General features: G+C 44.1%; 2 long non-coding RNA genes across 3 annotated transcripts; one reads left to right on the forward strand and one right to left on the reverse strand.

The window, feature by feature from the left end:
- Positions 1–5,829: 5,829 nt before the first annotated feature.
- On the reverse strand, positions 5,830–10,075 carry LOC309539824. The gene is made up of 3 exons (XR_014222986.1): positions 9,900–10,075; positions 7,034–7,140; positions 5,830–5,902 (listed from the first exon to the last, which is right to left on the reverse strand). It is a non-coding gene; the product is annotated as an uncharacterized lncRNA (long non-coding RNA).
- Positions 10,076–16,951: 6,876 nt separating this feature from the next.
- LOC309538930 lies at positions 16,952–20,758 on the forward strand. 2 transcript variants are annotated; one of them, XR_014222518.1, is made up of 2 exons: positions 16,952–17,013; positions 20,170–20,758. It is a non-coding gene; the product is annotated as an uncharacterized lncRNA (long non-coding RNA). The 2 variants fall into 2 exon arrangements; XR_014222519.1 differs by lacking the exon at positions 16,952–17,013 and adding an exon at positions 17,027–17,292.
- Positions 20,759–26,378: the final 5,620 nt, after the last annotated feature.

The following is a 26,378-nucleotide window of genomic DNA, read 5'->3' on the forward strand; positions in this document are numbered from 1 at the left end:
TTATTTGCTAGCATTGACAAGTGCATTCATTCTGCATGGCCTTTCAGCCATTTTCCCTTGCCGGGGGAAGCGTTTCAGCATTCCAGACTCATTTTAAATATAGCCTTTATTCTTAAATAGGTAGTTAATTGGCATGTCCAATTACTGAACATAAAAACCACACTAAGTAACCAAAGGTCAGCGAGATAAAGACGAGCGATCCTGTAAAGACCTTGGCATGAGGGGAAAGTGTTAAGAATATCATTTAAAATGCCACCCATTTTCGAGTAAGACATAATTATAGCTATAATGAATTGGAGCCCAGGCACCTTAGTGATTTGCGTCAAATACAGATCACTCATACATCTCTTTCTTTGACAAGGTTGGCGGCACATTTTACTTTCCGCATAGGAACTGAGAAGAAGGATGAAAAACAGAGAGGACAGCTACCGTTAAAATAAAACCATGCTAACATTACCAACAGGTGAGAGCAACCCTTTTGGCAAGTGTGATATGGGACAGAACGGGGCAACAACGAAATTGCTACCCTCCTAAATTGGAATCCCGTAGTGACTCAGATGTAGATTTGAACTTGCTTATGCAGGTCATTGCAAGAGGGCCGACTTGCCCATGAAGTGTGATGAGGCAGTTGCCTCAGGCGACAGGCCGCGGACAGTTGGGAGCGGTGGCAGATCCAGCCTCTGAGGCATGCACTGCTCACTATCTCCTGCCCTTGTTAGCTGTCCCCACTGCTTCTTTCTACTCTCCTTCTGCCTGCTTCTGCCTGCCCATTGGCTCCCTGCCACCCAGAGGAGGTAGCAGCAGCAGAGGGGCTGTGGAGGAGTGGGTCATGGTGGCTGGGTGTGTTTGTGTAGCATTTTCTTTCCTTCTTTCAAAATCATGTTTCCCCTGAAAGTTTCCCACTTAAAATACAACAAAAGCCTAACTAATCTAAAGAAGAAAGATATGGAAGAAAGTGGGAAAGAGAAAAAGAAGAAAAGAAAGACGAAGACGAAGACAGAAAAGAATATAGTACAGTGGTACCTCAGGTTACATATGCTTCAGGTTACATACGCTTCAGGTTACACACTCCGCTAACCCAGCAATAGTACCTCAGGTTAAGAAGTTTGCTTCAGGATGAGAACAGAAATCATGCGGCGGTGGCATGGCAGCAGTGGGAGGCCCCATTAGCTAAAGAGGGAGCCAGTGTGGTGTAGTGGTTAAGAGCGGTAGTCTCGTAATCTGGGGAACCGGTTTCGTGTCTCCGCTCCTCCACATGCAGCTGCTGGGTGACCTTGGGCCAGTCACACTTCTCTGAAGTCTCTCAGCCCCACTCACCTCACAGAGTGTTTGTTGTGGGGGAGGAAGGGAAAGGAGATTGTTAGCCGCTTTGAGACTCCTTCGGGTAGTGATAAAGCAGGGTATCAAATCCAAACTCCTCCTCCTCCTCTTCTTCTTCTTCTTCTTCTTCCTCTTCTTCTTCTTCAGGTTAAAAACAGTTTCAGGTTAAGAACGGACCTCCGGAACGAATTAAGTACGTAACCGGAGGTACCACTATAATACCTCTTTGTATCTTTATTCTGCACACAGAAGAGTGAACTTGCCTAGCTCTTACCTGGGAGCCTCGTCCCTTTCCCTCAGCCTCCCACCCTAAGGGATCCACTCTACCCTGTCTCTCACACAGGGCCTTCTGTCCATCACCTTCCTGTGTGTATCCTCCTTTATCCATTTTCTGTTTTTCCTTGAGCCTCAAAGCATCCTGGGCCAGTCCCAGGGGCAGTGCACCCTGTTTTGCTGTTTGAGGTAAAAGATGCCAACCTGCCCTGCTGCTGCTCATGCCACCACCTCCATGGGAGACAGAGAAAGGGACCTTCTGATTGGCAAGCCCAAGAGGCTCAGCGGTTTAGATCAAAGCACCACTCACATCCCCAGACCAACACAACACAGCCTAAGTGAAAGGTCTTTGTACGTATACCATAATTTAGGAAAACCATGGCAAACACATCCCTGCAGCTCTCAGACTTTAGCACCAGGTGGCACAGCTAGCCCACATTAACTAACTTAAGCATGAGCATTGGTGACAGCGCTCAGTTCTGGGGAAACTGAATGCACAAATGGGAGTGAGGGATATCCGTCAGCCCTTTTGCTCAGCCAAAGTCCTTGTGTTAGCAGTCAGTCAATGACTTATTTAGTTCCACCTTAGTTTCAAAAGCAATGTAACTCTTTCCCTTAAATAACTTCCATGAAGGCGGGCAGGGAGTGTGTGCCACCATATACTATGATGGGTGAAAGTTACATGTGTCTATTTTGCTGCAATTTTATTTTATGAGCTGGGAAGTTGTAACACAGGGCAAATGCTAAGCCAGTGTCACCGTGACAAAATAAACACAGCATGAGATGATCCACTCCCTCTGTGGATCCCTCTATTTGAACACACTGCTCTTTTCACACGCAACACAACAATATCAATTTTCCTGTTACATTAAATGAGGGCAGAGCGCCGCAGCAGACACATCAAAGTCTCTGTGTTGTGGACCAATGGTCATGAACACCCCCACACACACCTGTGAAGAGTCTTAAAGGATGTGGTTCTCCCACCATGTTCCCATTTAGCCCCTGCAGTGTCTTTTTCTCTGCCAATGAAATTTAAGAGACTGGTGATCCCCAAACTTCCTTCACCCCCATGGACCACTTGAGGACTGCTGAGGATCTTGGCAGGTCGCTTAACAATTTATGTGCCCGTGGTAACCGTCGTTTCTTTTTAATCGCTTCTTTTATTTCTTATAATACTGTACAGTGGTACATCGGGTTAAGAACTTAATTCGTTCCGGAGGTCTGTTCTTAACCTGAAACTGTTCTTAACCTGAAGCACCAGTTTAGATAATGGGGCCTCCTGCTGCCACCGCACCGCCGGAGCACAATTTCTGTTCTCATCCTGAAGCAAAGTTCTTAACCCGAGGTAATATTTCTGCGTTAGCGGAGTCTGTAACCTGAAGCGTATGTATCCTGAAGCATATGGAACTCGAGGTACCACTGTATTGCGTTCCGATGCCATCAAATTCAAATTGTAATGAAATAATAGAAGAAACAGTATCGGCCATAAAAATACAATTAAAAACCAATAGGAACATTTAATGTGATGGATGTTTTCAACCACAAATCCATAGACCAACCCTGAACCACCTGTATGAAGCTTGCAGAGCCCTTCTGTGGGCCACAGTTTGGGAATCTCTGTAATAGAGCAAAAGTATTTGCACCGAGACAAGGAAAAAGATGCTAGGAATGGGGAGGAGAATTCAAGTAGGATCTGGGGAACTGACCCCATTAGCACAGCCTTGAATTTGTCAATAGCACACTTTTGTTAATTGAACCTATCTTAACGGGGAAGGTAATTTTTCCAAATTCTCAGATTTCTTCTGTGTTCTTCTGATCATGCTCTCTCCCTCTCTTGCACCCGGGTGATTTCCCAGTTACTTAATGGGGCCTATTGAGAGCTCACCTTTTTCTCATTCCAGCCATGTCAATACTTGCTTATACCCCAGTAATGCTTTTGTCTCTCGAGTCTATGCACATCACTTTCAAATCACCCTTGTTGCAATGTATTCCCTTGTCTTCCAGATCAGTGAAATAAATAATGCACAGAGAGGAAGTTTGGGTTGGCTGAAACAATTTGTTGCCGTTATCAAAAGGCTCCAACTCTAAATCACCCGCAAGCTGTTTATTGCCTTGTTCCATCTCTTAATTATACGAAACCTCAGCAGTTTGTTTAGTTTTTAATTAGCATAATCCAAGTACAGGGTTCATTCTGGGCAAGGACACGAGGCTATTGAGTATCTGTCCTTTATGCCACAGGGTCAAGAATCATTTCTGTGCTGTGCTTATTAATATATGTTCATAGGAATGGCACTGAAAATCTATCATTAATATTGATCTTGATTTTCAAGCAGTCAATGGTCATTGATGCAGGCAGATAAATTACTGGAATGAATTTTGCAATTGCTTGCTAAGGCTATTCATATTGATAGATGCACTATTGAGCAACTTTTCCTTTCTCCTTTTCAAAATACTAACCATGCCGATAGACATGTGGATGACTATGTGTGGGAACAGGTACACAAATCATTTTTTCCTAAGTTCTCAAAGAGTGTGAGAGAGAGATATACACCACAGCAGGTCCCTTTTTCAGACTCTGTCGGAGAACTGGGAGGTTCCTTGGAAACTTCTCGGGGTTACATTGGTGAGGAAGTGATTAGGAACACAACCTTTTCTAAAGATAGTTTGTCTACCCCTTGCTATCCAGCTTCCCTCCTGTGTGGTACAGTCTCATAAGAAGGGCTGTGACCATAGGCACCAAGTTGCCCCTGTGATTGAGAGGACCCTGCCGCATGTGTGTGACATCACATCCTCTAGAGGAGGCCCAGCACTCCGGTAGAGCTGGGTGCTAAAGCTGCAATGTGCACTACACTGGGTCCCCTTCAAACAAAAATCAAATAGAGTTGGCACACCTGACCAGCAGAAGGTCCCAGATTCCATCCCTGGTACCTTCAGCCATGTCCCCTGTCTTAAATCTTGGGAAACTGAAACAGGCCTCGCCTTTGCCCCATATGAACTGAAGGTGTGTACTGGAACAATTGTCTTCTTCAACTATGAATCAGGACCCACAAGTAGGTTGCAGCTCTTTCTCTCTATTTTTCTTTTTTTAAGTAGAAAGAGCAGGGCAGAAGGAGACCATACCCTCCAACATTTCCCCGATGAAAATAGGAGAACAATGATAATTTTACTATTTATACCCCAAGCATCTTGCTGGGTTGCCCCAGCCACTCTGGGCAGCTTCCAACATATATAAAGACACAATTAATCATTAAACATTAAACAAAACTTCCCAATACAGGATTGCCTTCAGACGGCTCGGAGGTCGGATAACTCCATACCCTCCAACATTTCTCCAATGAAAAGTGGGACATCCTAAGGAAAAGTGGGACTTTCCAGGATCAAATCAGAAACTGGGATGGCTTCTGTAAATCAGGGACATCCCTGGAAAACAGGGACTTGGCCAGAGATGGAAACAGGAACAAGTACCTACTTTGGAGGAGTGGAGAATGAAGCTGATGGACTATGCAGAACTTGATAAAATGACAGGGAAGATCAGATATCAACAAGATCAAAAGTTTATCGAGGACTGGGGAAAATTTGTTGAATATTGGGGAGGTTTAAGTGATAATGAAATAACGTTTGTGGCATTTAAAGAAGCTCTGTAAAAATCTAACGAAATATTGTAAGAAAGGAAAACAGGTATAGACAGGTTTGATAAAAGGCAATATGAAATGTAGGAAATGTGTAACTAAAAAGTTTAATTCGGATGATTGTCAGAATGGCTGATGGAAGTCTAAAAAAGGAGAAAATTTGTAAAGTGGAAATGTTTATCTATTTTTCTTTTGTTGAAAATTAATAAAAATATTTTTTTTAAAAAAAGGAAAACAGGGACTTGGATAGTCTGGGAGACAGAGAATGAAAATGTGTCTTCACTTCTAATTTATACCTATTTTGTTGTACAGTGGCTTCCTTGAAACAAATGAAGCCTGTAAGCTGAATTGTGGGTGCTAAGAATTCAAAAATTTTGGAATTAAAGTGCCATCTTAAACACATCTACTAATAGGTTCAGTGGGGCTTGCTTTCAGGTAAATGAGAATGGGCTGCTAAACCTTCACACTGTGGAAGAGGTTTGCTGAAGTCGGAAAACCATTGTGCCATAGCAACTTGCCAGGCCCTCAAAAAATTAGTGTGATATCCATCCAGTAGCCCCCTTTCTCTCTCTCACTTGGTGGCAGCAAAATCCTTATTTTTACCAACCTCTGCACGCATGGGAAAGAGAGAAGCAGCGGTTCTCAAAATGCTTGACGTCTCTGTTCAGGCATACAAAGCTCTGCAGACAGAAAACATTGGGAGAGATAGTAGTCTACAGTATTTGACAACTCAACTAAAATATTCTGGAAGTGAGTAAGGCTAAAACCCAGGCAGTATATGAGGATTTTAGGCCAAGGAATTTCAGTATTTTGGACTCTCAGTACAAAATATGAAAATCTTTGGAATGGAATGCAGTACTGGAGAATTACAAACATGTCCCAAACCCAGAATGTACAGAGGTCAGCGTTTAGTTTTGTAAGCCTCGAATTTTATATAGCAGCTAGGCAACTGAGAATATCAGCATGGTTTCTGCAAAGGTAAAGTAAAGGTAAAGGGACCCCTGACCATTAGGTCCAGTCATGACCGACTCTGGGGTTGCGGCGCTCATCTCGCTTTATTGGTCAAGGGAGCCAGTATACAGCTTCTGGGTCATGTGGCCAACATGACTAAGCTGCTTCTGGCAAAACAGAGCACACGGAAATGCCGTTTCCCTTCCCGCCAGAGTGGTACCTATTTATCTACTTGCACTTTGACGTGCTTTCAAACTGCTAGGTTGGCAGGAGCAGGGACCGAGCAATGGGAGCTCACCTCGTCACGGGGATTCGAACCGCCAACCTTCTGATCAGCAAGTCCTAGGCTCTGTGGTATAACCCACAGTGCCACCCGTGTCCCCTCTGCAAAGGTAAGTCCTGTCTATGTCACCTGTTAGAGTTCATTGAGAATAAGCATGTGGATGGGTTGGGGTGGGGAGTAGCCATTGTACACTTAGACTTTCAAAAAGCTTTGGTGATCTTCCTTACCAAAGACTCCCAATTAAGTTTAGCAATCACAGATAGATCCTCTTAAGGATCAGTAACTGGTAAAGAACAGGAAGAAATGGACAATTCTCATAATGGTGGGATGGAGTCCCACAGGAGCGGAATTGGAACCTGTGCTCTTTAACTCATTCATAAATGTTCTGGCATTAATGTGAGCAGTGAGATGGCAAGGTTTAGCATTGAAGCTCAATTACTCAGAGTAGTTTTAAAAATGGCATTATGAGGAGCTTAAGAATGGTTTTCTCCAAACGGGGCGAATGGACATTTAAATGACCAATGCAGCTCAGTGTAAGCTGGTGCAAAGTGATGAACATTGGGGCAAAAAGTCCTACCTTCATATATATGCCATTGTGAACTGAATTGGTGGTGATTGACCAGGAAAGAAATCTTGGACTTATGGTGGATAACTTGATGAAAAGGTTGACCCAGTGTGCAGCAGCTATGAAAAAGGCCGATTCCGTGTCAAGGATCATTAGGAAATGGATTGAAAGTAAATCTGCCAATATCAAAATGCTATTATACAAATCTATGGAGGGACCACCTTTGAACTACGGTGTACCTTTCTGGTCACCACACCTTAAAAGGGAGATTGCAGAGCTAGAAAAGGTTCAGGCAAGGTCAAGCAAATTGATCAACGGGCTGGAGCAACTCCATAGGAGGAAAGATTGCATTGGTTGATGTTTTTAAGTTTAGAAAAAAGGTACATAATGGGGGACATGGTAGAGGTGAACAAAATTATGTATAGTGTAGAGCGAGAGGATTTTTCTCCCTCTCTTATAATACCAGAACCAGGCGTCATTCAATAAGAATGAATATTGGAAGATTCAAGGTAGACAAAAGATAGAACACACAGTGCACAGTTAAACTATGGAATTCACAATCACAAGACGTAATAATGTCACTGGCTTGAATGTATTTAAAAGATAATAATACCAGTTCATGGAGGATAAAGTTGTCATCATAATGGCTATGTTGCCTCCATTATTAAAGGTAGTATGGATACAACTTGCTGGGGACATGAGAGGGAGAGTGCTTTTGCACTGAGAGAGTGTTTGTGGGCTTTCCACAGGCATCTGGATGGCCAGTGTGAGAACAGGTTGCTGTGGTAGACTGGCCTTTAGTCCAATCCAGCAGGGCTCCTCTTACGATCTCATGTTAATCCAAGCCTTGGTTTGACACCATCTTCATGAAGTCCAATTAGGACTCTCCCTACTTCCCTTAGTTATCTGCCTGCTCCCAGTTCAATTTTGATTCCTCTGCTACAGCCCTTGAACCAGAAGCCCTGTGAGTCAGGCAGTGGTTCCATGTTCCACGCGGATGGTTGGAGGAGGAGAAGACAGCTAGTCATTCAAAGTCAGGTATCACGGCTGGGTCATAGGCAGCTTCCAAGACAGTTCAGGAGCCAGGAGCCAGAAAGCAAGAGTTTAGCCAGGGAGTGAACAATGAAGAGCAAAAGGAATCAGAGCTGAGGAGCAAGTTGAAGTTGTGGGACAAGCAGGAGTCACTGTTGAAGATCAAACCAGAAGTCAGGGGCAAAGCAATGTACACTCAGGAGAGCTAAATAAGACTTGGTCCCAGGCAACCATACCCGTTTATAGTCCTTCCTGCCCAGGAAGGTCCCATGGCCAGCTTGCAGGTCATAACTGTTGAGGCAATTGCTGCTCCAATCTTCAGTTCTGTGGCTCACCATATGGGGAAGCCACACACAGGTCCAAAACAACCTATAGTTACAAACCTAGCAGTTCCTGACACCGTCACTGAAGCTTAGAATCTTCTTAGTCCTAGGAATCAGGTCATCCCAGATAAATGACAAGCACCTCCCACACCAGGTGCACTTCAATATTCTGGACCCAATTTTGCTGAGGGAGGCCACCAGACTCCCAGGTATTGGCCAGACAGCCCTTAAATCTAAATGCATATCATTGAACCCAGTGCCCCACATCAGGGTCAGCAAAAGAAAGTATGAAGAATGCAGCTCCTCCTCCTTGTCTTTGCTTGCCTTCAAGCATCTGTCATTCTTTTGTCCTCACCCTTTTGGAACCAGCTGATTTTCTTAATGTCCTTAAAATATTTCTGTTGTTGTTGTTGTTGTTTTTACTGTATTTACTTTGTTGCCCTGGGCTCCAATCCTCTCTTGTTGTCTCTCTACCTTCTGCATAATCTGTCCTCACATTACAGGACCGGATCCTCTTTCCTCTGTGCCTTGGACCAGCTCCTACTTTGCCTTCTGCTTGGACCTCATTCCATCCTGCACCTGCACCTGCCAAATCTCTCTTCTGGCTGGCGTTCTGCAAAGATCCTGAGAGGCTGCCCGCATTCTGGGCTCTCTGGCCCCGTTCCTGACAATTCCACACTTTAATTACAAAAAATGCATGATCTGATATTAAGCAAAGTGAGTCCTGTCAAATTAGTCATTCAGACAAATGTTTCCATTTCGTGGGATGACTCAACAACTTGTTGGGGGGGGGATCTTCATTTACATAACTATAAGTCCTACCACAGCTTAATCATCCCTTTTGTCTGAACACATTCCATTTTTTGAATATTTGCATTTCACTGGCCACCTGCCATTTGTTTAAAGGGTAGGATGTAATTAGAAGCACTGGCAGTTCAGTGGTACATTTTTTTTTAATGGCTCAAATGCAGTTTGGGTGTCATTACAGTATCTGCTGCAATGCTATATACTATTGGAATGTCCCTGCTACTCAGAAATGTAATTGAAAATGTGGCTAAATTGAAAAGGCCTCTTTCATCTTGGTGCCGTGATGCATTTTGCTTAACATGCACACCACAAAAATGCAACATTTGAGGGCAGAGTGCTGTGCTCACCATAGCTCTGATGCAGTGTTCGAAACTCCCATTGTTCTAGGTGCATTATGTGACAGGGGATCTCATCTCTGAGCTCTGGGAGCAGTACTGTGCCTAAGATTTCAGATTAAAACTGCAGAGTGGAAGGAAAGGAGGACCTTTTTCTGCCTCCCCACTTCCAGCTACTTTTTGAAGACTGGTGAAAAGACCCTCTTAAGAATATTAGGGGGTTGGGCAGGGAAAGGACTAGATCATGTGAGAAATGAACACAGTATTTTAGCTGCAGTTCATTCATTTTCAGCTTTGTATTCTTGTTATTTAAAAAACAACATTCTCTTGTTGCTCCTGTAACCTCGGTTTAAGGTGCCATTTAGCTCTTAGCTTTCATACCTCAGTTTCTAACACTGCTCTGATGTTGCCCTGTGGTTCTTCGCCCACTTCAAAGCAGATGGCTTTCTCGAACTAAGCCTTTAGGCTCACAGGCTTACCCATCGAGAGGGCTGCTTTGTACAAAGTAATGGCTGAAATCTCTAAACTGTGAGGTGAAAGAAGGGCACCGTATCTTGTGTGCTCCTCTCTACTGCTGCTTCAGGCAGCTTAGTGTTACCAAGAAGTAAGCAAGTGACTATGGTGGCAGCTGGGTAGCACTGAAGAAGGGCGTCTATGCAGGTGACTGTAGCAGCCATTGGAAAGGATGGCCACTACTACAGTCTTCTCAAGGCTTCTGACAACATAGAGGCTTTGCTTAGGGCTGCTTTGTGAATCAACCCAAATGCTGCTTCTCTCTTTTTGCCACATTGCTTTCACATACCCTCCAACTTTTCTCTGATGAAAATAGGGACGTCCCATTCCACAATGCTAATTTTATTGTTTATACCCTACACATCTTACTAGGTTGCCTCAGTCACTCTTGTTGTTGTGGTTTAGTCGTTTAGTCGTGTCCGACTCTTCGTGACCCCATGGACCAGAGCACACCAGGCACTCCTGTCTTCCACTGCCTCCCGCAGTTTGGTCAAACTCATGTCCATACCTTTGAGAACACTGTCCAACCATCTTGTCCTCTGTCATCCCCTTCTCTTTGTGCCCTCCATCTTTCCCAACATCAGGGTCTTTTCCAGGGAGTCTTCTCTTCTCACGAGGTGGCCAAAGTATTGGAGCCTCAGCTTCAGGATCTGTCCTTCCAGTGAGCACTCAGGGCTGATTTCCTTCAGAATGGAGAGGTTTGATCTTCTTGCAGTCCACGGGACTCTCAAGAGTCTCCTCCAGCACCATAATTCAAAAGCATCAATTCTTCAGCGATCAGCCTTCTTTATGGTCCAGCTCTCACTTCCATACATCACTACTGGGAAAACCATAGTCAGTCACTCTAGGCTGCTTCCAGCAGCAGGTGAGCTGCTTCTGCTTACTTGGAGGGAGAAAGGGAGGGATGAAACAGATGGGAGGGCAGCATGGTGCAAAAGCACTGGTGGGCTCAGCCAGCGTGTTTGCACTGCTCCGACCTGGTCCAGCCTCACCATTTCCAGTAAGTAGCAGCTTCTCACCTTCTGGGAAGTCAGTTAAGCATCTCTGCCCCACATCTCTGTCCTCTGCTGCTGCTCAGGATCTTTATGCAGGTTTCTCTCACCTTGTCCGATGATGGAAAATTTTCTAAAGGCAGGGGGATTCAGATGACCTACTGAAGAGCCATTCATTCTGTAAGATGGCCATTTTTTAAAAAAGGCAAGCTTCTTTCCTGTTGTGAAAATTGTACATGTACAAGTAATGAGGACGAAAATTAGATAGCAGCAGCCAAAATTGGATAATAGCAACATCCCCTCTCACCATAAACTCTGAACAGGTCATAACCCTTCATGCAAAAATGAATTCTTGTCCTCCTTCTGCAATGCAAAATCATAATAGGGATCTGCTTGACTGTCAAGAAAGCATTGGCTGAGAAATGAACATGTCAGGTCAGAGCGGCAAAGGGCAAAAACAATCCCTATTCTTTTTATAACATATGGCAAATGTTTATTGACTATACAAATTCTTTAGAGTGGGGCAGGAGTCCACCCAACACTCACGGAAAAATGTGGTGCGATCTTTTAGAGTAATTAAATGAAACTTTATTACATAGCATGACAAAAGTCTGTAATTTTATTGGGAGTTCCGGGGGAGGGTCAGATGGGCAGGGAATAATAATAATGAAGATTGTGTTGATAATAATTGTTGTTCTTGTTGTCTTTCATTTCTTCTTTCTTTCTTTCTTTCTTTCTTTCTTTCTTTCTTTCTTTCTTTCTTTCTTTCCTTCCTTTTTCCATTTTTCATTTTGTTGCATTAAAAAAGCTTCAATAAAAATTATGCAAAAAAACAGCAAAAGTCTGTAATTTTATCAGGATAAGTTTTTTTTGTTTTCTGCTGTAACAATTGTTTTATCAAAATGTATCTTCTGTGACATTAAAAATAAACAAAAGCATTATAAAAAAAGAAAATAATAGGAATGATATTTAATATATGAGATGCTCATACCATGTGCTTATCTTGCAGTAGAATGTGCTGTGTTTTCATATTGTGATTTTATCTTGTGAACTGCCCTGAGACCTGCAGTACCGGCTGGTATACTACTACTACTACTACTACTACTACTACTACTACCCCCCAAATCCTGGTCTTCAGGTCCTGCCCTGCCATTTGAGAAAATAGCCAACAGTAGCATCATCTTTGAGGAGGGCACCATTATAGGGAAACTCAAGGTCAATTTATTTATTATATTTTTGCCCCCATAGGTGGATAAACATTTGGATCTTCTGTTCACATTGCCTTGGGTTAGATGCTCCAGGATTACCTGGAGGAAACCCACTGAACAGTGTGGGATGTATTTCTGAGTAAGCATACCTAGGATTGTGCTGTCAACCTCAGTTCAGTGTAATATGGGCTTCCTAGAAGTTTATCTGATGGCTGTTGCCAGCCATGGGCTCTGGGGAATTGCCAACAATGGCTTTTAGAGGAAGGCAAGGATCCCTTACTCCCCCACCAAATAACACCAGGCAAGCAGCAGACGCTCTCTCATTAGCAAGAGTTCAAAGCATAAATGGTAAGATTTAAATTTTATAATTATGACAGTATGTATGATCTGAGCGCGGATACCTAGCTCAGGTGGGTAATTACAGATCTTTAATACATAATTATGTTTCTTGGAAACATAATCACCTTCCTCTAACTACTCTATTTTGCAACATTCAGTGCACACGTAATGTAAATTATGCATTTAATCAGAACAGTTCTAATTGGGCCATTTTCAATTCCCTCCCATAAATACAGTTATTCATTAGCTGGGCTTCTGAAAACTTTATGCTCCGAGATAATGTGGTTCTGAAAATACGCTTTCCTCGGAATAAATTTAGCTGCACTTGAAGGGGTTGTGTAAGGACAAAAGTGCATCTGTTGAAGTCAACTCTCCCTTTAAAATAACAACAATAATTAATAAACTGTTCAAGTGCGACACTGATTGGACATGTAAGTTGCAACCTACCTGTAGGAAGCAAAAATCCCATTCTACTTTCATAAAAGGACCAAGATGGAGAAGGCATAAATCCATCGGGGACGGGGGTTGCTCTTCTGGTCTGCAACTGTGCTTAGTTTTACCAGTTTTGCAACACACCCATAAATCATCTGGAAAATGCACATATTGGGAGCAGGAGGGCTCATAGCCTAGGGTTAAAGGTAAAGGTAAAGGGACCCCTGACTATTAGGTCCAGTCGTGGCCAACTCTGGGGTTGCGGCGCTCATCTCGCTTTATTGGCCGAGGGAGCCGGGGTATAGCTTCCAGGTCATGTGGCCAGCATGACTAAGCTGCTTCTGGCGAACTATAGCAGTGCACGGAAACGCTGTTTACCTTTCTGCCAGAGCAGTACCTATTTATCTACTTGCACTTTGACGTGCTTTTGAACTGCTAGGTTGGCAGGAGCAGGGACCGAGCAACGGGAGCTCACCCTGTCGCGGGGATTCGAACCGGTGACCTTCTGATTGGCAAGTCCTAGGCTCTGTGGTTTAACCCACAGCGCCACCTGCATCCCTAGGGTTACTGCTTGCCAATTTCTTATCCACATAGAACTAACTGTGGTGCTTCTCTCTATACCAATGAAGCTTAGTAGGGGATTCAGGAAAGTTTGTGATTTTCTGAATATCTCTTCAAAATAAAATAAAATGGTCTTGTCATATCACACCAAGGTTCGACTAGTCCAGGATTTTGTTTTGAATAGTGGACAGCTGGTCCAATGCCTGAGGATAGTTAAGCCAGGGAAGGAAGATATTCAACATCTCCTCTTGTTAGTCCTATGTATCAGGTATTCAGATACCTTTCATGGTCACCATAGGAGGTATGGGCAGACATATTGGCTTAAAGCATCCTGCAAATGACCCTAAACCACAATTAGGTAACCTTGCTAGGAGTCTAACTAGGTAGGAGCCATTAAATAATCTTCTACGGAAACAGCTGAGGCTGCATTTGCTGCTACTTCTGCCATATGGCACCCATAGGGCTGAAGATTAGGAACTGGGAGGGACGCCAAGAGAAAAGTGTGGGCTGAATCATTGTCTGAAGGGGAAGTGTATACCTGTAGAAACTACTTCTACAGTGATTTGCTAAGAACAGGTTGTGGAGTGGTGTACAGGGGTTTGAAGTCATAAAACATTATTTCTCATTCAGAAGTTACTGCGTGCCCTCTAGAACTTCTCTACTGTTTACTCCAGTTGAATGTATGGAAAAAGAATACATATGCTATATAATGAATACGTAAGAGTGTTGTCATGCTGTGGTTTGGTTGGTTACATACAGGTGGCGCTGTAAACTACAGCATGATGAGAGGCAGTCCAGGTGAATTGCAGAGGAATAGCCAGAAAAGACTGTGGCAGCTCTGCTCAGCTCTGCTTCTTCATCTACCTGCCAGTCTTGGGGGCTCTGCTCTCAGGACCATGAAAGAGAAATCCTGAAGAGCTGCTGCCAGCCATTGTACACAATACTGAAGTGGATGGACCATTGATCTGACTCACTATAAGGCAGCTCCTTGTGTTCCTATGAGATGGTTAGATGAAAATTGTATGGCCAAAGAGAGTTGCCAGCTTTTGGTTTCAAGATTTATGTTTCCTGGCAGGGGAAGGGATGAGATAAGGGGTCCAAAACTTAGAACAATTAAAGGAGCAGAGCCTGTTGTTGTCTGGTGGCCAGCTGCAAAAGCGTTCTGTTTCCTTCTGTGGGTAGCTTTTGCCTCAACCCATTCTTGGATTTTAGAACAAAGCGGCTGCAACTGGAGGTGGGTTTAGCTCCCTCTGCCAGGTTAGCACATTGCTTCGGCATCACCACCCTCTTTCCCCATGCTCAACAGATTCTGTAGAGGCTAAACAAGGAGAAAATGCCTGCGCTCCTCATTGAGAGGAGCTGAATAACCTGACTCCTCAGGTCACACAGTTTGAATATGTGTATCAGTCATGGTTGCTGATGCAGGGCTGCTGACCTAACCTCCCGTTTCTTACAAACCTTTTTTATTTCAATATTTATGGAGGAAGGTTATAGAACCCAGCATCTTGGATAACGGCATTGTCCCAAGTTAATCTCCACCCCCTTCTCTCCCACTTCCTTATTTGTCATCATCATCACCTCCTCTATGGGTGCCTCTAAGTTTTCTCTGTCTTTGAGCTCTTTACTCTCCTACTTTTAATGCTCACTGGGTTCTGGGAGATGGAGGGTCTGGAATGCTTTCTAATGACAAGATGTCAGCCGGGTGTTGTTCTGACTCTCCCATGATTTCCCAACTCCCCCCCCCTCATCTGCCTCTGAGCTGTAACCAACCATGAACCCCTGTTGTAAATCTATACTGCTTTCCTCTTCATCCTCCCTGGAAGCATCAGGATGAGGAGGGGGTCTGACCCCTGCCCAGTCCCTGACAATTAGTTTTCTTTAACAGTAGAAGCAGGTTTTTAGATTATACACAGCCATTCTTCCGGCTTTGATTATGAGAGCAAAAAATGAACATCCAATAGTCTAGACAGAAACAACTGGGTAGTCAGGCTGATGGTTACTTGGTTGCAGAAGTTTACTGGCCATTGCTGTTGGCATGGAGATAGTCTAGGTTGAATGCAAACATGCCATTCTGATGTCATGTGTGATGTCACAAAGAGGATACGCTTTAAGTGATCACCAATAGTCAGCATGGATTTCTGAAAAATAAGTCATGTCAGACTAACCTGATCTCGTTTTTTGACAGAATTACAAGCCTGGTAGATGAAGGGAATGCAGTGGATGTAGCCTACCTTGATTTCAGCAAGGCATTTGACAAGGTGCCCCATGATATTCTTGTAAAGAAGCTGGTAAAATGCAGTCTTGACTATGCTACCACTCAGTGGATTTGTAACTGGCTGACTGACCGAACCCAAAGGGTGCTCATCAATGGTTCCTCTTCATCCTGGAGAAGAGTGACTAGTGGGGTGCCACAGGGTTCTGTCTTGGGCCCAGTCTTATTCAACATCTTTATCAACGACTTGGATGATGGACTCAAGGGCATCCTGATCAAATTTGCAGATGACACCAAACTGGGAGGGGTGGCTAACACCCCAGAGGACAGGATCACACTTCAAAACGACCTTGACAAATTAGAGAACTGGGCCAAAACAAACAAGATGAATTTTAACAGGGAGAAATGTAAAGTATTGCACTTGGGCAAAAAAAATGAGAGGCACAAATACAAGATGGGTGACACCTGGCTTGAGAGCAGTACATGTGAAAAGGATCTAGGAGTCTTGGTTGACCACAAACTTGACATGAGCCAACAGTGTGACGCGGCAGCTAAAAAAGCCAATGCAATTCTGGGCTGCATCAATAGGAGTATAGCATCTAGATCAAGGGAAGTAATAGTGCCACTGTATTCTGCTCTGGTCAGACCTCACCTGGAGTACTGTGTCCAGTTCTGGGCACCACAGTTCAAGAAGGACACTGACAAACTGGAACGTGTCCAGAGGAGGGCAACCAAAATGGTCAAAGGCCTGGAAACGATGCCTTATGAGGAACGGCTAAGGGAGCTGGGCATGTTTAGCCTGGAGAAGAGGAGGTTAAGGGGTGATATGATAGCCATGTTCAAATATATAAAAGGATGTCACATAGAGGAGGGAGAAAGGTTGTTTTCTGCTGCTCCAGAGAAGCGGACACGGAGCAATGGATCCAAACTACAAGAAAGAAGATTCCACCTAAACATTAGGAAGAACTTCCTGACAGTAAGAGCTGTTCGACAGTGGAATTTGCTGCCAAGGAGTGTGGTGGAGTCTCCTACTTTGGAGGTCTTTAAGCAGAGGCTTGACAACCATATGTCAGGCGTGCTCTGATGGTGTTTCCTGCTTGGCAGGGGGTTGGACTCGATGGCCCTTGTGGTCTCTTCCAACTCTATGATTCTATGATTCTATGATTCTAAGTCTTGGTAAAGCCAAAAGCAGTTAACAGACTGCATCTCAGCACTGTCAAGATGGATCTCCATAATAGGTAATGAATAGTTTTATTTGGGGGATATATTAACTTTCACTATTGGGGAAACATTTTAGATTGGTTTGCCAGTTTGTAACCCATTAAGTTGAGGCCAATAGATATACATTCACAACCCTGTACACATCAAATAATCAACTTTATGAGTGACTTTGGGACTGATTCATACAACCACATTTCCTTTCTCCACTCCATAGCAGCTTTTTCTCTGTAATTGAAAAAAAAAAATAACCAAGAAGGAGAAGATAAGGAACTAGGAATAAGATGTAGATGAGTATGGTGAGGATCTAAGCTTTACAAGTGAGGGGGCTAGGAAGATGGCTTTGTGGTCCAGCATAGGAATGATGGGTGTTTCATATTACTGAATTCCTTTTCCACAAGGAAGAAGCCACAAAGAAGACGTCTTTGAGCTCTTTGCTCTCCTACTTTTAAGGCCCACCAGGTTCTGGGAGATGGAGGGTTTGGAATGTTTTCTAATGACGACGTGTCAGCCTGCTGCTGCTCTGGCTCTGACTGCTCCTCCTCCTCCCATTATTTCCCAGCTTTTCCCCTCATCTGCCTCTGAGCTGTGACCTCCCTCAAACCCCTGTTGTAAATCTATACTGTCTTCCTCTTCCTCCTCCCTGGAAGAGTCAGGATGGGGAGGCGGTCTCCACCACTCCTCTTCTGCCCAGTGCCTGACACTTAATGAAACAGTTGTTTGAACTGGCTTGAAGCTCTTCCATTACTCCCTAATCTTCTGTGTCGGGCCCTTCTCTATGTGATCTTTGGGACTCTCTCTGTGTCTGCCTGGCTCACTGCTCAAGAATATGCAATAAGCGCTTCATTCTAGGAGTGGGGCCGGTGAGCTGTCAGCAGAGAAGCTGTCAGAGTGGCTCTGAGGGAAAGCTCCAGGGTCTACCTCTCCTCTGTCATCTCTGTCGGTGCCTGCATCCAAACTGGAAACCTTCTCACCTTGCCTGTGCCTGCTTCCATCTCTTTGCTATCTCTCAAGCGCCCTGCTTCTAGCATGTCCCAGCTTGTCCCCTCCTCTGAGGTGCGGCCTGTGTCCCACCACCAATCCCCAGGCTCGAAATCCTCTTCCTCTGCACCTTCCCCGGGGAGCTCTTGACTGGGCAGTTGTCACCTCTCTTCCTCATCCAGCCAGTCTCTGACATCCTCCTGGTATGCCACCGCAATGGTGGTGGCAGGAGGTCAGGTAAGCAGGAACCCCTCTTGCTGTTGGTGAGCACCAAGTGGAAATGCTAATACTGACTGTCCATAAACAACCCTGGCTTTATTTGATACATTATGTTAACCAAGCTAACATCCCATTTTTACACACACACACACACACACACACACACACACACACACACACACACATATATGGGCAACTGGCCTAAAGCCAAGTTGGACTGTTTCACTGAAGCATCTCATTTTATGTTCTCTCAGGATCCCGTCATTTTTCTTAGCAGCTTTCCTTTTGCCTCCTATTTTAAAAAACAAGTGCAGCTGAGAGCAGTGCCCTGAATGAAGCTTTTTACTAGTTTCGAAACTTTTGGGGACATTTGCCGCCCTCTTGAAAATGGAAACCTGCAATTAAAATGCAAAGGAATGCCATAATAGCATAAAAATGGGTGAGCGAGTTTGAAAGCCACTGCACTTAACTGCTGGGGGTGGAGGTGAACATAATAAAATAAACCTTAAATATTGAGTCGCGCTCTCCAATTGCGGCTGAATGTCAATTGACACCGACAGAGTGAAAATCCAGCGTTCATTAGGAAGTGCTTTTGTGCAATACTTGCCATGAAGAAGAATGCAGCTGAAGGGGCACATTCCCATCTGGTACAAATCAAAGGAGAATATTAGCATTTATTTATTATCAATTAAGGTACCCCACTTTTCACTATATATCTCAAAGCGTCTAGAAGAGAAAAAAAGTAAAGCATATTAGGTTGCATTTGAAGTAGCACTAAGGGGGAAATTCCATTAGTAGAAGGATTCCTACTTCTGCAAGAGAGAGAGACAGAAAGAGAGAGAGAGAGAGAGAATGCACGTACTTTTGTAACCTACATAATTATTTAAAAACAAGCAATGCTCTCCCACTCTCCTTCCCCCACAAGTCCCCTATATTGGTTCTGGGGTTTCCTCCCACACTCTGGAGCAGATATGGAAATAGCAGGGAGCATCTCAGCAGGGAGGAGAGGGGCTGAAGATCTCTTGCACAAGCAATTATTTAGGAACATAGGAAGCCATCTTATACTGAGCCAGACTATTGGTCCATCTAGCTCAGGATTGTCTACACCGACTGGCAAAAGTTCGCAATGATTTCAGGTGGGGTTCTCTCCCAGACCTACCTGCAGATGCTGGGATGTTTCGCATGCAAAGCAGATGCTCTACTACTGACCTGCAGCCCTTCTCCAACACTGACCCACAGCTGAATAACATCCAGGCTGGATCTACGCTGACCTGTTTTAACATTATTAGAAAGTTATTAGAGCATCTGGGAAAGGCTGGTGCCACTGTCCTGGAGTGCCCAGCATCTTCCTGAGGCAGTCACCACATTTTGCTTAATACAAGGGCCGGTCCTATCCTGCATAGACCTTATTTTTAGTCTTGGAGTCCTTATTCCCAAGGTTCTTTTAATTGGTGATACCAAAGAATCTGAAGCCTTATGTGCACAAAGTACAGTGGTACCTCGGGTTAAGTATTTAATTCGTTCCGGAGGTCTATTCTTAACCTGAAACTGTTCTTAACCTGAAGCACCACTTTAGCTAATGGGGCCTCCTGCTGCTGCTGCGCCGCCGGAGCACAATTTCTGTTCTCATCCTGAAGCAAAGTTCTTAACCTGAAGCAATATTTCTGGGTTAGCGGAGTCTGTAACCTGAAGCGTATGTAACCTGAAGCGTATGTAACCCAAGGTACCACTGTATATGCTTTCTGACTGAGCTGTGATAATTCCAATTGCTGTATGAAAGTTATCATTGGAAAAAATGCCTTCAAACGTGGCATGGGAACAGGAGAAAGTCCAGGACTGCTACCCCCCAAGTAAAGAATAAGAGGTTAGCAGGCATGGGTGCCAGGATGTTGTCAGTGGCTCCCGGCTGGCTGCCCAGGAAAGTATAAAGACAAGGAAAGGTTTCTTACAGTCCTTTTTTATTTCAATCTTTACAGAGAAAGGCTATAGAAGCCAGACTCTTGGATAATGGCGTTGTCCTGAGTGAATCTCCACTCTCCGTCTCTCCCACTTCCTCATTCGTCATCATCATCATCATCATCACCTCCTCTACGGGTGCTGCTGTTGGGTTTCTATTCCTCTTACTGTGCAGATACTGTGTAGGATTGGTTCATCACAAGTCTCTGTTATGTATGTGATGTTAACATATGAGAGTGCTGGAGGTGAAATAGTTAAACAGGTTACCCAATCAGGACCCAGGGGGTGGAGTCAGAGGGACTATAAAACCAGTTCTGGGGGGGCAAAGGGGGGAGTTCGTTGGGAGTTGGGTGGTTGGTTGGAGTGGGAGAGAATTGGGATAGAGTTTGTGGTTAGGTTGAGTTAGTGTAGCAAAATAGGCTGAGTCAGGAATAGTTAGGGGCTAGGCAGACAAGTAAATATCTGAGAGGTGGTTTAGTGAGTGAAAGCAGGTAGCGAAAGATATAGGTCTGGATAGGCACCCCATGAATGCAATTGACTGATACTGTCTATGAAACCACACACTTGTTAAACTGCAATAAATAAACAAAAGTATATGTTTCAATTTAACCCTGACTGGGCTCAGTATTGTCCCAAGTAGGGCCTGGGTGGTGGCAGCAAGAAATAAAGTGGTGGCACAGGGATCAATTGACGGTGAAACGTCCGGGGACCATGTGTGATCCCCACAATGTATTCCAGTATCGACTGTTGGAATCACGGGAGCAGATGTTTACTGCAGTGTTTCCCAACCTTGTGCCTCCAGCTGTTTTTGGACTACAACCCCCATCATCCCTAGCTAGCAAGACCAGTGGTCAGGGATGATGGGAATTGTAGTTCAAAAACAGCTGGAGGCCCAAGGTTGGGAAACACTGGTTTACTGTACTGTTTCCGAGGTTTTTTTTTGCTTTCACTTCTGATTTCTCTCCAATGAAGACCAGAGAGAGGAGGCATGTTTTCTTTTGTTCTGCCTTATGCTTAATAAAGTAGCTTAGTGCTTACAACCCCAGCCTAGCTCTGACTGCGTTTTATCTCTGCTGGACTCTGGATGTGTGCTCAGTGTCTCCAAGGCATGAGTTACTATAAATTGTCAGGGAAGGCTGTCGGAACTCCCTAGAGCTGCACGCTGATGGGAGGGACAGACAGGAAACGTTTCTGTCGTTTGCCTGGGGGTCGTCCTAACCCCTGGCCAACCTGATAGCTGCTACGTGCCCTCTGCCTTTGAGTCCTTTGCTCCCCTACTTTTAAGTCCCGCCGGGTTCTGGGAGATGGTGGGTCGGGAATGCCTTCTAATGACAACGTGTTGCTCTGGCTCTCCCATAATTTCCCAATTTTTCCCCTTATCTGCCTCTGAGCCGTGACCTTCCTCAAGCCCCTGTTGTAAATCTATACTGTCTTCCTCTTCCTCCTCCCTGGAAAGGTCAGGTTGGGGAGGCAGTCTCTGCCATTCCTCCTCTGCCCAGTCTCTGACATTGGGTACAATACAGACAATATGGGGATCTTGCTTTTTTCAATAATCTGGAACATACTGGGAGCTTATACACACTGCCTGCAGTCTCTTGTTTCTGTAGCAAGCTGTCCTTTCATATTTGGGAATCAAGCCACAAACCCCAGTTCTGCCTCTGAGCGTACACTAGTCTCTCCCAACAAAAGAGACAGCTCTGCTTTTCATCCATGCCTGGGCCTGCTTCTCTGTCAGACTTTTGCTAGAAGGGATGGTCAGTTTACCACCATAATCTGAAGCTACATTTCCCTTTGCTACAGGATGCCCATGGCTGAACCCAAAGCTCTGAGGCTGCCCGAGACCAAACTGTAGGACATGCTTTGGAAAAGGTCAAAATAAAGCTAACCTTGAAGCCCAATGTACCAGAGTTTTATGTCTTTGCAGATTTGCATTTCATGGGCTTCTCTTTAAATCAGGAGCTTTCACTGACTAGCTTGAACCAGAGAGAGAAAGAGAGAGAGAGATCAGGTTGTTGTTGCAAAAACAAAAGTGCCAGGGACTTTGGAGTGGCAGTAAGTAATAATTTTGCTCAAATTGGAGCGCTTGTGGAAAATGTTTTGCTTCAGTCAGGGCTTCACCAAGATGCTTCTCACAGTTGTTTAGCCTCTAAAAGATTATTTATCAAACCACAGGGAAGCTATTAGCCAACTAGAAAAAGATTGTATGCCTCTAATGAATTGGGGGATGAAGACCACTGTTTCCAGTGTGGGGAAAAAGTAGAAAGAAACAGCATAGCTTTTTTTTAGAAAAAGAATCCATATCCACAAATTGTTCACAGTGCACTCTAAAAAGATAAAATTAAAACCACTAATTTCCTATTAATTAAAAAGTCTTCACTTCTTTCTAGTGTTCACATGGTTAGTAGTGAGGGCAGCGAGGTGACCTAACTTGTCTGGTACCTGACATTAGGAGGAAGACAGGTGAGAGTGGCTTTGCCAAAATTATTTTGTGGGTCCAATTACACCTGTGGACCAGAAGTTCCCCATTTTTGCTTTAGGATCACTTTTCTCAGATTCTCAAACAGCATCAATACACAGAAACCAAATCACTGCAGTGTATCAATAATTGTTTATTTTTTTAATATTCACACTCATCCTGGGACCCCATTGAAGGTCAGGGTGTAAATCAAATATATTAAAAATAAATAATCCTTGATACTTTGCAACGGCCAGTTTCAAGCAAACTAAAACATGATTGCATGATATGTATACTTGGAAGAGAACTTCACAAGACTCCTTAAAATCATTATGAAGGATGAGAAACTGCCTTCTCCTTATAGCTGAAATGGATTTAACCATCAGGGCCAGCCCTATCATTAGGCAAAGCAAGACAGCAGCCTCAGGCAGCAAAATGCTGAGGGTGGGTGGTGTCAACAATGTGTGACACACACTCAGCCTGCCCTAAAGTAGGCTGCTGCCATCATGTGTGGTTGAGGATGCAATCCAGTTTAGTGTTCAAGTAAAAACCAACAGTCCAGTTGGTGTACACTGAACTAGGGGTGGTGCCATGTTTTCCTTTGGCGCAGGCAGCAAAATGTCTTGGGCCTGTTGACCATTCACAGTGTTAACACAGGGCCAATGCTTCAAGCCTGATTCCTGACTTAATCATTCAAAGGACGGACTGACGACATTGCAGCTTGGCTGATGTGGCTGACTACTATATGGACAGAGTCTCTATGACCGTATATTTGTATATTGCAAGGAGCCTTTTACCTTAATGAGGAATTGCTCTAAGAGTGTTGTTTATAGCACTCAGAGATTCAATCAGCATTTTAGGTCTCTAGAACAGAATAATATAATGCCTAGATGTCCCACATAAATAACACAGTACCATAAATGGTGTGTACACTCAGAGATTCCAGTTATTTAAAGCATGCCTTCTATCTGGAGCAGTAACTAACTTTATGCAATCTGCAATGCCCAGGAGAGTTGGACGGAAAACTTGATGCCGGCCAAACCTTTTTATGTGCAAATTTGAAAAATGAGAGGTGTCAAATTTCTTTGGCCTAGAAATGCTGATTTTAGGATTTTCCTGTTGTGTTCAGTGAGGTTTGTAGGTTAATTTTGGAGTTAATTAAAGTGTGTGCTCACTTATGGGAGTTACTGCACAGTTCATCAAATCTGCAACTCTGCTCTTAAAAAACAAACCCAACCTAAACATTTAAAGATAACTCCAAGTTTCTCAAATCACACATGATAAAACTGAGTTTATAGGAAACACCTGAAGGTAAGGTCTGAATTCGTGGGCCAAACTGGACTTAATGTTAATTCCGGGACTGCAATTAATTGTGCATGCTTTATGTAATTTAAATAGCATCCACAATGGGGCCTCAGGCAGCATTGGAACCATGGAGGTACATATGTGGGAAGGGATAGTATAGCCCTTTCCCTCCTGTCATGGTCCTAATGGAATCTCTCATCCAATACTGCTGTTTGCATTGGGAGGAAACCTTCCTTAGTGCCACTGGATGGTTCTCTCCTGATGCAAATAGCAGCTTCGGGTGGAGAGTTTCATTGGGCCATCATGCACTGATGACCATCTCAGACAAATTTTCTGAATGACCTAAGGATGCTTGGAGCTGCAAGGATGCTGAGTGTTGTTAAGAAACTCATCTTCACCTTGTGAAGCTGCAATTCCCAGAGTGGTTTAAGAATCAATCCCTCTTCCCAAGGAACTCTGGGAATTGTAGCTCTGTGAAGGGATTGGGGGTCTCATGACAAATCGGGTCCTCCCTTCAAGAGGGCATGTATTGCGGTGAGACCTGGAAACCGACACCCTGTGTTGTGGGTGGGTACGATTGGTCAGCCACAACACCCGATTGGTAGGTCCCTCATAGCCAGGTGCAATCTGGCCAATGGGACGCAGTCCAAATGGTTCGAGGGACCTATTTATCCCCATGCACGTGACCCAGAGCTTCCTCTTTCGGCGTGTGCATTCAGAACACCCGCCCACCTCTCCCTACTTTTAGGGTTTTGTGCTTTACCTTGCTATGCCATTGTGTGTCATCTGTCATTGGGACAGGGGCACGGCAGGAATTTTCCCTACTTAGCTGATTGGCTGTTGCCATTTGGGTTTCGCCTGCCGCGTAGCAAATCATCACAATTTGTAAGGTTGCGGATAGGCTTTGGTTCAGGTGATTGGGATGGGAGAAGGCTATCACCACCCCTATGTGAAGGATATTCCATTAAAGAAATCCAGGGACTCGATGGTTTGGTCAACCCCTGAGAGGGACATTTGGGTGGTGGAGATAGCCTGTTCCCGGCTTTCTGCTTATCCAGGTGTTCACCTTAGGCTGACCTATGCTGGTGCCCTGGGTCAATGCTACCTGCATGGCAGGGAGCTAGTCGAACCAGAGCCTATGAAACCATTCACTTTCTGAAATCAATAAAGTTGTGGCCTAAATTCTGCCAAAAACCAAAACCAAAATTTGAGTCAAGTGTGGATTTATTTAGGAGGGAGGTTTCTGGGTCTGAACATGCAACTCTCAGATCCCTTACAGCTCCCAGGACTCGTTGGGGAGGAAGGTGTGATGGTTTAAAGCAGCAAGACACTGCTTTAAATGTATCATGCCAATGGAAACAGGAAGGATGCTGTGCTTTTTTGGTACCAGTCTCATGTTTGCCATAAGGTTATCTCCAACATCAGCTGATTTATAAGGAAATTGAGTAGCTTTAAGGAGAGTGTAACAGGGCATGGCTGCATCTGCCATCATTTCAGGTCAACAAATTTTGTAGAATTTGTTGAAGAATCTCCTGAGCAGAGATGACTGTGGGCATGAGTGTGTGCACTGTGGCCAATGATGGTTTTCTGTAGCATTTTCAACTCTCTGAAAAGGCTGTCATCTTGTCTCCAGCCTGAATATGCCCCCTGCAACCTAGTCTGTCAGGAGACTGGCAGTAGAATTTGCACTAAACCGCAGTTCCAAAAATTGCCTTCAAAGACCAGGCTTCATTTCCTTCCATTGAAAGGCATTGATTTAAAGAGCAGGACAATTTATCCATCCCTTTGCCTGGCTTTTAAAGGATTGATTCCCTTATGCAACTCAGGGAGGCAAGAGAAATAATTAATAACTTAGAGAACTTCATCAAATTCCCCTCTTTCTTCTCCAAACTCACTATAAATATACAAAGCATAGATCAGATGGCACTTTGAGAATGAGGGGGTGATTTTTTTGGTTTTTAAAAAAGTTAATTAGTAAAGAAAAAAACACAACCACTGCATTTTAAAGAAAAAATAACTGCTTTTATTTAAAGACGCTTCTTTTCAAGAATATTTTAAACAACAACTATACAGCCTATTAATAATGGAACAGATTTATCTTTTGCAGCCCCAACTATCGCTGATTAAACGAACGGAATATTGGTATGATAGGAAAGTTTAATGAGATCTCATGAACAATTAACAAAAATAGCAATTCCACATTCTTTCTTTTTTAAAATCCTGTTGGATGATGCACAAGGAAGATTTAGCTTTAAACCACATGCTGAGAGGCAGAACAAAAGAGGACGGTAAATGCATTTTACTCTTCTTCCTAAAGCCACGATTAGCACTTTGGGATGCTTATTAACATGTACATTGCTTTGACCTGATTTACCACTGCTTGGTATTTATGCCGATGTTTTAAGCAGGTATTCAGCCGGGCACTCTTTCGGCTGCAGTCATGAGCCGTCATCTTCACATATATGCCGT

This window comes from Podarcis vaucheri (genome assembly GCF_965113315.1).
Source record: "Podarcis vaucheri genome assembly, chromosome: 8".
Taxonomy (NCBI): domain Eukaryota; kingdom Metazoa; phylum Chordata; class Lepidosauria; order Squamata; family Lacertidae; genus Podarcis; species Podarcis vaucheri.